This window comes from Vidua macroura, chromosome 27, assembly GCF_024509145.1.
Source record: "Vidua macroura isolate BioBank_ID:100142 chromosome 27, ASM2450914v1, whole genome shotgun sequence".
Classification (NCBI taxonomy): domain Eukaryota; kingdom Metazoa; phylum Chordata; class Aves; order Passeriformes; family Viduidae; genus Vidua; species Vidua macroura.
The window spans coordinates 3,478,804-3,490,465 of NC_071597.1; the positions used below are offsets into that span (position 1 = coordinate 3,478,804).

At 45.9% G+C, this 11,662-nt stretch overlaps 1 long non-coding RNA gene and 1 pseudogene across 1 annotated transcript; both read left to right on the forward strand.

The window, feature by feature from the left end:
• The first annotated feature begins 5,171 nt into the window (after positions 1 to 5,171).
• LOC128819658 (pre-mRNA-splicing factor SLU7-like) lies at positions 5,172 to 6,884 on the forward strand (annotated as a pseudogene).
• A 1,399-nt stretch (positions 6,885 to 8,283) lies between these two features.
• Positions 8,284 to 11,388, forward strand: LOC128819917 (uncharacterized). The gene is made up of 3 exons (XR_008440784.1): positions 8,284 to 8,737; positions 9,429 to 9,614; positions 10,310 to 11,388. It is a non-coding gene; the product is annotated as an uncharacterized LOC128819917 (long non-coding RNA).
• Positions 11,389 to 11,662: the final 274 nt, after the last annotated feature.

An 11,662-nucleotide genomic window follows, 5' to 3' on the forward strand; every position in this document is an offset into this window, starting at 1 on the left:
GCTGTGCCTCCTGGTGACACTTCCTGTGCCTGTATCACAGTAAATGACATTTCGGTTTGACAGCTGGAGCAGCAGGTGGAAGAGATCTGACACAAGCCCTCAGACATAGCTGCCACTCACAGCTGCAGTTCCCTGCACTGCTGTTTTGATCACAGACAAATTGAGGCAGTTGTCAAGTGCTAACTGAAGCTCAGTGGACGGCGCTCACTCCTCACACTGGCAGCAGACTGAAGAAATCCACCCAGCACAGAGCATCATTCCCGCAGTGCATGGGCTGTGGGAATTCTCCAGCCTCTTCCCCTGCACAGCCCCAGAGCAGAGGCTGTGGATGTGCAGCACGAGTGAATGGCATGAGGCCAGATTCCAGGTGTGCACAGAACCGCATCCCGCCGTGTCCTCCTCTGGAAGGAGGCACTTTCTCCACCGCAGTCCTTGGAGAAATCGTGTGAAATGAGAATCAGTCTCCTTAGCATCAACCTATTGCCACAGCATCAATAATTTACTGACAATTATAGTCCCAAAATCACAGGCTTAGCACATCCACATGCATGCATGAGATCCCCATTATCTGGTCAGCTGAAAATGCACACACTTGCCTCTGTGTGCTGAGGCTTTTGGGGGTGCAGAGGCAGGACTGGCAGTGTGGCTGTGCCTTGGATCAAGAGCTGGTTTTCTCTGCTCCACCAACACCTCTGCTGCTGTCCGAGGGCCCTGGCTGCTGGCAGGTTCTGGCATTGCTGTGCTTCAGCAGCAGCAGCTGCTCGGTGCTTCCCTGGCTCACCCCAGGAACAGGAGCAGCTCTGCAGAGACAAGCGAGGCTGGGACTGAAACGCATCAGGGCACAGCAGTGGGTCTGCAGAGGGAAGGGCCTCACCTGAGCCCAGCCTGGCTGGAGCAACCCCATCCCTCAGGATGCAGCAGGGACCTTCCCACCAACCTGCAGCTCCACAGGCACACACAGCCTAGAGGATGCTGCCTCACTGTGCTGGGCCTGCAGAAAGGAAGAGTTTAAAAACTGCTTTTTCTCCAATTTGTGTTTAGGATATGCAATTAATTTTTTTAATTAAATGGTAAAAAAACAAAAGGTTTGAGGGTTTATTTCTGTTCATCCCTTGTCCACCCCACCTCCACCACTGTCCACATGAAGAATTGCAAATTAGTATGATTTCAAATGAAGACAGTGGAGATCACTCCTACTGCTGAAGAAGCCATTTCCACTGAGCACCTCTGCCAGGAGCACTCAGCTGAGCTTGCTCTGCCACCCTCAGAGCTGGTGCTGTGTGCTGGAGCTGCAACCCTGGCAGAAAGGGAGTGATGGGAACGATGTGTGGGTGCTGCACTGCTCCACCCAGAGCCAGGCGAGGACAAGGGCAAGGCCAGCACAGCTCTGGGAGCTGCAGCTCAAGCAGCTGGATCCAGCCCAGGACAGGATGTGTGTGGCAAGGAGGTTTCCACATCCAGCAGAATGGAATCAGCCATTTTCCTCCTCCCATCCTGAGTCTGTTTTTGTGCCTTCATGCTGCAGTGCCCCTCCAAGGAGCCTCCTATTCCCTGGAGGAGAGAAACCAGCTGTGGCCACCCTACAGAGTCCCCCAGACCCCCCATTTCTGTCCAGCTGCTACTGGGCCTGGTGAACCCTGAGGAGAGATGTCTGGAGAGAGAGGGGGGGAGACAAGGGAGCTGCACACCTCCAGAGGAGTGCTTCAGAGGCTCAGATCGCTGTCTCCATACAGAGAAATCTGCAGCAGTAACTGAGGCATTGTGCTTCCTCAGCCTCCAGCACACATGCTCCCACTGCAGTCTTTCCAGCAGAAGCCTTGGCACTTGAATGCCTCCTTGCTTTAATCCCTGAGATTGCTGAAGGATGCTGCTTTCATCTGATAGCATTTATGGACTGTTATAATGAGCTTTGGCTTGCTGAGATAAATTAAATTGCTCACCCAGAGGTGCAAACTTCATTAATGCCAGCGGTGAGTCAGATCAGCACTATTCTAGCCCAGAATGTAAACAGGCTGGACACATGAAAGGGGATTTGGTTGGGATTTTTTTTTTCTCTTTCTTTTTTTAACCTTCCTAATTGCTGCTGACTTGTATTTTTTTGCTGCATCTCTATTGTTAAAATAAATCAGCCGAGACTCCATTTTCTTCATGCAGAAAGCCAATTCTTTATTCACCAAGCTCGTATTTATAGGAAAGATCAGAAGGCACTGTGTTAAACCTAATTGGTCAGCAATGCAGTGAAACTCCGTTCATTCATATTGTATATGTCTATCAAATTTTCTGTCTCTAGATACGTTTACATTTTATCTTTGTGGGTTCTCATGGGACAAATTTCATTGTTTACACAGGTGCATTTTTTTTTCCACCCTCAGAATAGATTGCTGTGTCAAACAAACTTCTCATTTGCAAAATAGCTTCACATGGCAACTTGCAAATTGCTTGTTAGCTGCACTTAGAAGAAATGACAGGCCAGCTTTGGCAATTGTAGCAGAGCTAGGCCTGATTTCATAAGGCCTTTCTTTCATAATTCTTCTACCTGTCTATGACATCTCACCCTTTTTGTTAATTTAAAAAAGGCTCATATGTTCTGATGTTAAAGCAGCTCGCTCTTGTGAGGGTATTATCTCATTAAGGCTATCACTGGTTATCTATTAGGTATGGGATAAGATACATACAAGACCGATTACAATCACCAAAACTTACCAAATTCTATCATGTCATTGACACAGGGTTTTGCAGCATGAGCAAACAAAAGAATAATGCCCAATATCTCTTAGGGAAAAGGAAATAAATGACCGTTGTTTTCAAGTCCAAATAGCTGAGACTCAGGAGAAGGTCCATTAGCTGGAAACGTTGATCATTGACATCACTGATTGTCCTCCTGGATCCTGGAACAGGGAATAGCTGAAGAAGGTTAGTAGGAACACTGCACCATGATGATGAGATCGGGCTTTTGTTGGCAAATTGCCTCTGCAGTTTGCAGACACAGCTGTTTTTTCAAAACAGGTGACTGCTTTGAACTTGCTGCCAAAAAAACACAAGCACACCCTCTCTTCCAGTCAATGAATCCATTAGGCACACTCAATTGGGATTTAGACTTGATGATATTTTTTCCAAATTTCTAATACAAATATTGCATTATTCAAAATTATTTGAATAAATTTCTAATGTATATATTACATTATTTGGATGTTCTTAAGGCACTAAATTCACCTTCTTTTTGTGTTTTTTAAAATGAGATGCATGTCTTTGGTTATGAGCATGAAGAAACATCAAGGCAAAACGTTACATGCAGTGAACAAGAAACTGCCAGCAATCAGGAATAAGTCAGGTACAACAATTAAGAATATTTTAGATAATACACATAATTAATAATACATGTGAAATCAGGTAATTAGGAATCTCTGAAATACTGTACCATCATCCCAGAGTCTGTGAACAGCTGACAAACCTCAATTTAGTGAGGGTTTGGATAATTATTTCCAGATAACAATTCCCAAGCTTACTCTAAAAATAGGTTCAGCTGTCACATATAAAGGGTCAAATTGCCAAGTCAAAGTGACCTGAATCTAGTTTTGATGCAGAAAACATCTGGGTTTATTGGCAAATTCTCCATCCAGGTAGAGCCAAGGCCTGGCCACTGCTGAAGCTCCAAATGGGAGGTAATTCCCTAAACACATTTTAAAACAAGGTTCCTAAAAATAGCAGTTATGAGTAAAGGCCTTGGGATTAAAGACTAATCAAACCATCCAGTAGTTGGATTCCTCCGAAGTTTCCTTCAGGACAGAGATGCTTCAAACACAGCAAACTCCTGGAGTGCTTCTGTAATAATAACTGGGGAAAACCACCAGACTAGCAGTTCAGAGGAGGCTTTCAATGAAGCTCAGGTATCTTTTCTTGGAACTCTGAAAAATACTTAAAATTGTGAGACAGCATTGGGTTAAACCACAGACCCAGTGCAGGGATTAGCCAGAGAACTCAGCTAGTCTAAGAGATACATAAACAGCTAGAGAACAAAAAAGAAGCATCCTGAAATGGCACATGTCTTTTAGATAATTACACAGAGATGTTAAAGCATATAAGAACACAGCTATAAATACAGTTATAGCATCTTATGAATAATACCTATTATAAAATCAGTAAATTTACATCATGTAATCAATACATAAGCAGTAACTGTCTTAGGAAGTTGAGATAACACCTTTCTAAACAGTCATGTAAGTATGACAGCAAAATGAAACAGAGGAAAATGCTAAAACAGCTTACAATCAATAACAGCCATAATGCAGAATCATAAGTGACTCTCCTGTGTTATCTATGGAGGATAAAACAGCAGAGATTGTAACAAGCAATAGAATCTTTGATAAAATCAAGAGTGAACACGCTGTATTGTCTTTATCCACAAACAGGTGTTTACCCGTGTTTCATCACAGCTGTTTTAGTCAGAGTCATCTCTTAAAAGAAAACAACTATACATCTTACAATGTAAAAAAAGTGGTATTTAACTGTCTTGCATTGCAATGCAAGATGCAACCAGGAGTATATCTTCTGTCACCAGCTGTTAAAACCAGGTGGGGCAGTGTTCTTTATCTCTTCCACAACCAATCCTCCCTCCAGGAGATATCTTCTGTTCATGGCCATTGAGTGTCCCTGCAGGGCTGATAAAATTCCATCATCCCACGGGGAGATGCTCTGCCTAGGGGGAGGAGCCAAGCATTCCTACCTGGATACAATCTGACATTTGGAACACAACAGCAGTCTTTTCCCACTGCATTCACAGAGGAACACTAGACCTTTCTATACCGCCACTGGACCTTCAGAGGAAAACTCCACCCTTCTACAGCATCACTGCTTCAACAGAACTCCACCTGCCACTGCAGGAGGGCTGCAGCCATCATTTATTCAGACTGCTACCAACACCTGACTCTCAGAGTGTCAGGTTGTAGTCTGACTTTGTCTGCTTCAGCTGTAATTTTTTTTTTTTTTTTTTTTGTGAGTTAATTATTTCTAAACTTTAAAGAACTGCTACAGATAAAATTCAAGGTTATGGGACATAGTTAAGATCTTGAAATTAATTGCTGCAAATAATCTTGGGAGAAGAGGAGAGTGCAGCCACACAGGGGAGTGGGGTGTTGTGGGGCAGTGCTGTGGCCTGGCAGGAAAAAACCCAAATGGCCTCAGGTGCAGGAGTGACAAATGATGTGAGCCTGGAGGAACCAAAGAAGATGACGAGGGAAGATTGGAGGAAAAAGAAAGAATTAGAAGAGCAGAGAAAACTGGGGAATGCACCTGCTGAAGTAGATGAGGAAGGACAAGATATCAACCCTCATATTCCTCAGTACATCTCCTCTGTACCATGGTACTTAGATCCTTCTAAGAGACCCACACTAAAGCATCAGAGACCTCAGCCAGAGAAGCAGAAACAGTATAACTCCTCTGGAGACTGGTACAAACGAGGAGTTCAGGAGCACACTGTGGCCACGAGGTACTGCAAAGGAGCCTGTGAGAACTGTGGGACACTGACGCACATAAAGAAAAACTGCATGGAGAGACCCAGGAAAGCTGGAGCTAAATACACAGGCATGAATATTCCCCAAATGAACACGTGCAGCCTCAGCTGATGTTTGATTACGATGGGAAGTGAGACTGGTGGAATGGTTATGACCCAGAGGAGCACATGAAAATTGTTGAGGAATATTCCAAGGTTGATTTGGCCAAATGTGCACTGAAAGCACAGAAGCTTCAGGAGGAGTTGGCATCAGGGAAGCTGGAGCAAGTGAACTCCCCTAAACACCAGTGGGGAGAAGAGGAATCAAATTCATAGACAGAAAGAGATCATAGCAGTGAAGATGAAGACAAATACGCAGATGACATTGATATGCCTGGGCAGAACTTTGATTCTAAAAGACGCGTCACAGTCTGAAATTTACGTATTTGGGAAGATATTGCTAAATACTTGAGGAATCTAGATCCAAACTCTGCTTATTATGATCCCAAAACACGAGCAGTGAGGGAGAACCCTTATGCCAACACAGGCAAGAATCCAGATGAAGTTGGTTATGCAGGTGACAACTTTGTTCACTACACAGGCGATGCCCTTTCAATGGCACAGACTCAGCTCTTTGCCTGGGAGGCTTATGACAAAGGCTCTGAAGTTCATCTTCAAGCAGACCCTACAAAATTAGAGCTCCTTTATAAATCTTTCAAAGTGAAAAAGGAAGATTTCAAAGCACAGCAGAAAGAAAGCACCCTAGAGAAGTATGGAGGACAAGAACATTTAGATTCCCTCCCCCAGCTGAACTGCTGTTATCTCAAGCAGAAAATTATGTGGAGTATTCTAGGCATGGAACAGTCACCAAAGGAGAGCAGAAAGCTACTGCTTGTTCTAAGTATGAAGAAGATGTGAAGATCAACAACCATACATGCATTTGGGGCTCGTAATGGAAAGAAGGCAAGTGGGGTTACAAGTGCTGTCACTCCTTTGTCACTCCTACTGTACAGGAGAAGCAGGGAAAGAAATTGCTGATACAGAGGCAAGTTTAATGGAAGAGCAGCCTGAGGAGGAAGAACACATGACAAAACCCAAACCACTGATGGAGATCCACCAAGAGAAACACAAAGAGAAGAAAAAGAAGCAGCACAAGAAGAGCTCAAATTCCAACAGTGAGGGTGAAGAGAAAAAGAAGCAAGAAAAACTAAAAAAGGTCCTAAATGCTGAAGAGGCTCGACTTCTCCACATCAAAGAAATCATGCAGTTAGATGAGAGGAAGAGACCATACAACAGCCAGTATGAAGCCAGGGAGCCAACAGAAGAGGAGATGGAGGCCTACAGAATGAAAAGGCAGAGGCCTGATGACCCCATGGCCTCTTTCCCTGGGCAGTAATCACAGGAGACATCACTCCAGTACACACTGCTTTTCCCACGGTTGTTTACAACTCTCTAGACACTTAGTTTTGCAAATGTCTGAAATGGCAGAAAACTTTTTGTGCTCTGAAAAAATCTGTAGAAGCTTTTTTCAGCAGACATGAGCAGCCTAGTGGTTACTGGAGTTTTGTAAATGTGTATGTATACAAACACAGACACGTATATACACACATATATAACATATGCATAGATCAAATACATACACCTACTCTGTAAGTTCTTGAAGGAGATCTGACTGAAATCCTACATTTATTTGGCCAACTAATACATAAAGTAACAAATATACATATTTGACCAACTAATGCATAAAGTTGTGATACAGTAAAACTGACTAGACAGAAGAAATGGTCAGCAGGTGTCAATATACAACAAAAATACTTGACAAAAATTGACACAACTACTACAAGAGCTTCTTACTTGTAAAGCCTGTCTCACAACTGTAAAAAAGTACCTACTTTCTTGATCACTTTGCAGTGGAATATCCCTGTCAGAGATGAAAAATGAAATTTCACAAATCAAGCAGCAGCATGGGGAAGCAAACAAGGAGAATATCCAGCAAGACTTTAGTGACTTAATCCTGACTTGTCTGGATAAAGATATTCTTGTGCAGCCCATGCTAAAAAACTACAAACCAGACACTTTGGAGACGCTGTGTCTGTAGACACCTCTAGTTGCAGTTGTGTGAGGTGGTAAAAGGGTATTTCTGTCGTTTCTTTTCCTTGTTTTAAGTTCTAGGAAGAGGTAGGGTGGACTCAACATCCTGTTCAAATGTATCACAGGCACCATTAAATGTACTGTGAGTTGTTCTGCTTTTTATATACCTAAACCAGGAGCTCTCATGTTCTTATGTTTTCCCCTACGCCTTTAATAAATCTTGTTTTGCTAAGAAAAGAAAAGAAAAAAAAAAAAAAAAAAAAAAAAAAAAAAAAACCAAAGAAAAAAAAAACGGAACAGAGCTGCAGCGGCCAAGCCATATCTACAACAGGTCTCTTAGATGAACAGCAATTAAATATAGATCAGCCAGTGCCAAGTGATGGGCAGGCGCCGCCCCAAAAAGGGTAGAGGGGGCTGAGCCGCTGCCGCCAACTGGGGAAGGGAAAGCTCCGGGCACCGTCCTGCGCCGCTGCACCTCTGCTCTGCCCGCTAAAACACTTGTGGGTTGAAAAAGAGGGGAAAAGCAATAAGAAACAAACCCTAAAAACTGCACAGCGTAAGGGGAAAAATACCAAAAGACTAAAGTAGAAAACGCTAGAAAGGCACAAAGCGCCCGCGGCTCTCCTGTTCTGGAGGCTGCGAGTTCCGCGGGGACCAGCCCCGGGGGGCCGCTGCGTCCGGAAAGAAGCTTTGCTACAAAAACACTCTCCGGGCCCGCCGGTCCTGCAGTTTCCGAGTTCTGCTGGAGGACGAGACCCGCTCAGAGCCGCCGGCACCCGCGGTCGCCGCGGTTCCCCACGGAGCGGAGCGGCAGCCGGCCCGCCCCGCGCCGCCTCTCCGCGCTGCCGGGGGGAACTTAATCGCGCCGGGGGTAATCTTGCAAGAGCAGGCAGCTACCTTCTGGTTCCAAGGTCCTGGTTCTTACTTTGTTTCTCCACGCGGTTTGAGTCTCGCCGCCCCTACCGCCGCGTCCGGCCCCGGGATAGAAGGGAAAGTGAGCGACACGGGGCTGCGCGCTCCCGAGCATCGCAGCAGGGACACACAGACACAGACAGACAGACAGGCGCTGTCCCGGAACCGGAGTGTAGTCTCGGGCTCCACTAAATACGTTTTTCGAATCGTTGACCCGTCTCTGGACCACACAACACAGTAACAAAGGTATCAGCACATAGTTATCGTACTTTCTCTCTCCTTTTCCCAACGTATTTTGCCTCTTCTAACTCACAGTTGGGCTTTCTTTCCGTGACGCGTACGTTTCCGCGTGCCGTTTCCACGTCACGGTTCTATCCTGCGATTTCTTCCCCACACCTTAGCAGCTGACCGTCCACTCACCACTGCTCTTGAGACCGCTGTCCCCAGGAGTCGCTGGGCGCTTCTCTCCTCGGCAGCTCCGAGACCGCCTCACCTTCCGCAGCTCTCCTTTGGCTGCGCATCCTCCGCGGTTCAGGACCGCGTTTACAGCTCGCAGTTCTGTTCTCACCGGGCGCTCGCTTTCTCCCAGGTGTTGTGTACATTTCTGTGCTTTCCACGCCGTCTGCGGCCCCGTGCACTCCCCGTTCGGTTCCGCTTCACTGGCTCTTGCCTTTGCTTGCTCCGCGCCGATCCCGCGGCTGACTGCAGCCGTAGCCTTTTGCTACTTTGCATATTCGCTGCTTGAATTTCCTTCCGTGCTGATCCTGCGGCCAGTGCTGTGTCTGGTCTCGCTGCAGGCTGCTGTTCGCTGCCGCCTCGGCCGTACTCGGCTGCAATTTTCCTTTTCTGACTTTGTATATTCCGTCTCTAAATCCTGTTTCGCCGCCCGCTCCTGTGTGGTCGGCTTGGCTCATTTCACCTTCTTCTTTTGTGACAGGCTGTTCGTGTCGCGTCGATCACATCTTCAGATCACCGTATGTTGGAATAAAGCACCCGAGACTCCATTTTCTTCATGCAGAAAGCCAATTCTTTATTCACCAAGCTCATATTTGTAGGGAATATCAGAAGGCACTGTGTTAAACCTAATTGGTCAGCAGTGCAGTGAAACTCAGTTCATTGGATGGTAAGGGCTAGTGTAAATATCTATAAAATTTTCTGTCTCTAGATATGCTTACATTTTATCTTTGTGGGTTCTCATGGGACAAATTTCATTGTTTACACAGGTGCATTTTTTTCCACCCTCAGAATAGATTGTTGTGTTAAAGGAACTTCTCATTTGCAAAATAGCTTCACATGGCAACTTGCAAATTGCTTGTTAGCTGCACTTAGAAGAAATGACAGGCCAGAAGAAATGACAGGCCAGCTTTGGCAATTGTAGCAGAGCTAGGCCTGATTTCATAAGGCCTTTCTTTTATAATTCTTCTACCTGTCTGTGACATTCTACTGCCTTTCTACCTCTTTATCTTCTAGGGGAAAGCATCAAATAACACGTCTCTGGGTTGAATTATGTAACTCCAAGTGTTCATAGTTAGCAATACTCTGCAGCTTGGCCTGGGTGGTTCCTAGCTCTTTCCCATATTTGACAAGTCCAAAAAGATCTGGTGAGACACTAAAATGCATCCCTTATTTGTGTCCCAGGCTGGGAAATAAGATGTTGCACACTGAGACAAATGCCAAAGAGAAGATGGATAAAAAGTGAACAATCATTATAAAAATGCAGGAAACTTTCACTGCATGGTGTGATGAGCAGGAGCTCTGTCCCTGATCCCAGGGTGACACCAGTGCACCTCTCACCAGGTGTGTCTGTGCTTCTTGCAGGGACCATGGCCATGGGACAGACTCCAGGACATTGCTCACTCAGTAATTCATTTGCAAACCACGTTTGAAGTTCAGTCCAGAGCCTCTGATTGGCTGTACAGGGCCAAACTTTGGGGCTCTGCAGACCAGAACAAGATGTCACAGGCTCCAAGTTCCAGGCTGTGGGTCCTTTAGTGAAAATTGGCTTCACACAGTATATTTTCCCAGTGCAGAATGTCTTCCAGTTTCTTTGTACAGAAAATGGCATCAATATAACGCATTGAATTTAATTCATAATAGCAATTAAGACCCCGAGAGGGTGGATCCACAAGGGAGGATCCAAGCCACTGTGGAAGCTCTTCCAGGAGCAAATGTGTGAGAGCCATCTGTCGCCTCTCCACACACAGTGACAGTCACAGCATGTCTCTGCAGCCTACTCAGAAAATTCACACCATGATGAAGGGTTGTTGAATATATTCTGCAAGTGTTTCCTGCCGAGGGCTGCTCTGCACTGAAGGGGATGTGAGGCTCAGCCATGATGGTGCCCAGCAGCTCTGAACAGGAGGGGCAGCTTGCTGAAGGAGAATGTGGCTGTTGGGTTTGCAGAGCTCTGAGTACTCCCTGCAGAGAGCGTCCTGCCTCCACTGGAGCAGGGTTTCAACAATCTGATGGTCGAGAGCAAAAATCAAATTCCTATTGAGAAACATGGTGAACTGCTGTCAGAAAGGGGAAAACCTTGCTCCAGGTGACACTGATGAATACCCTGCAGCCCTTTACCTGCAGTCAAAAGACAATGAACTTTACTTTCCATTCTTCTGCATAAAAATGGAGTGACATGCGCACATATAAGAAGGCAAAAAATCACTACAGGCCTTATAAAACCTGTCAGTGCTGCACAGGCTCCTTTCCCCAGGGAGAGTTGGAGGAAACAAGTATGAGACAGTCACTCATCATTTTGCTTAAAATAAGGCTGGGAGGCCCAGGGATGCTCCAGCAAACCCCACAGCAAAGCTGCAGAACAAAGAACTGACTGAGCCAGCTCCTGACCCACAAAATGCAGGAATCAGATCAGTTGAGGACAGAAGCTGCAGGGATTCCAGGACTACCTTTGCAGGGATTCCAGGACTACCTTGGCCCACCTCATCCCTTCAGCTTTCAGGTCTTCTCTGGTATGTGAGGATGAGGTGAGACCTTAATTCCCATTTGGCCAGCTGAATGTGCTTCAGACACACCTTTAGCCCTGCTTGCACTTGGCTGCTGTCCCAGGGGTGCACCCTGAGACGTGGGACCTGCGTGGCTTGTGATCACGTGAAGGCATCCAGCTCACCAAAGTGCTGACTGAGGCTGGTGTGTCCCTGGGGGCTCAGCTGGCAG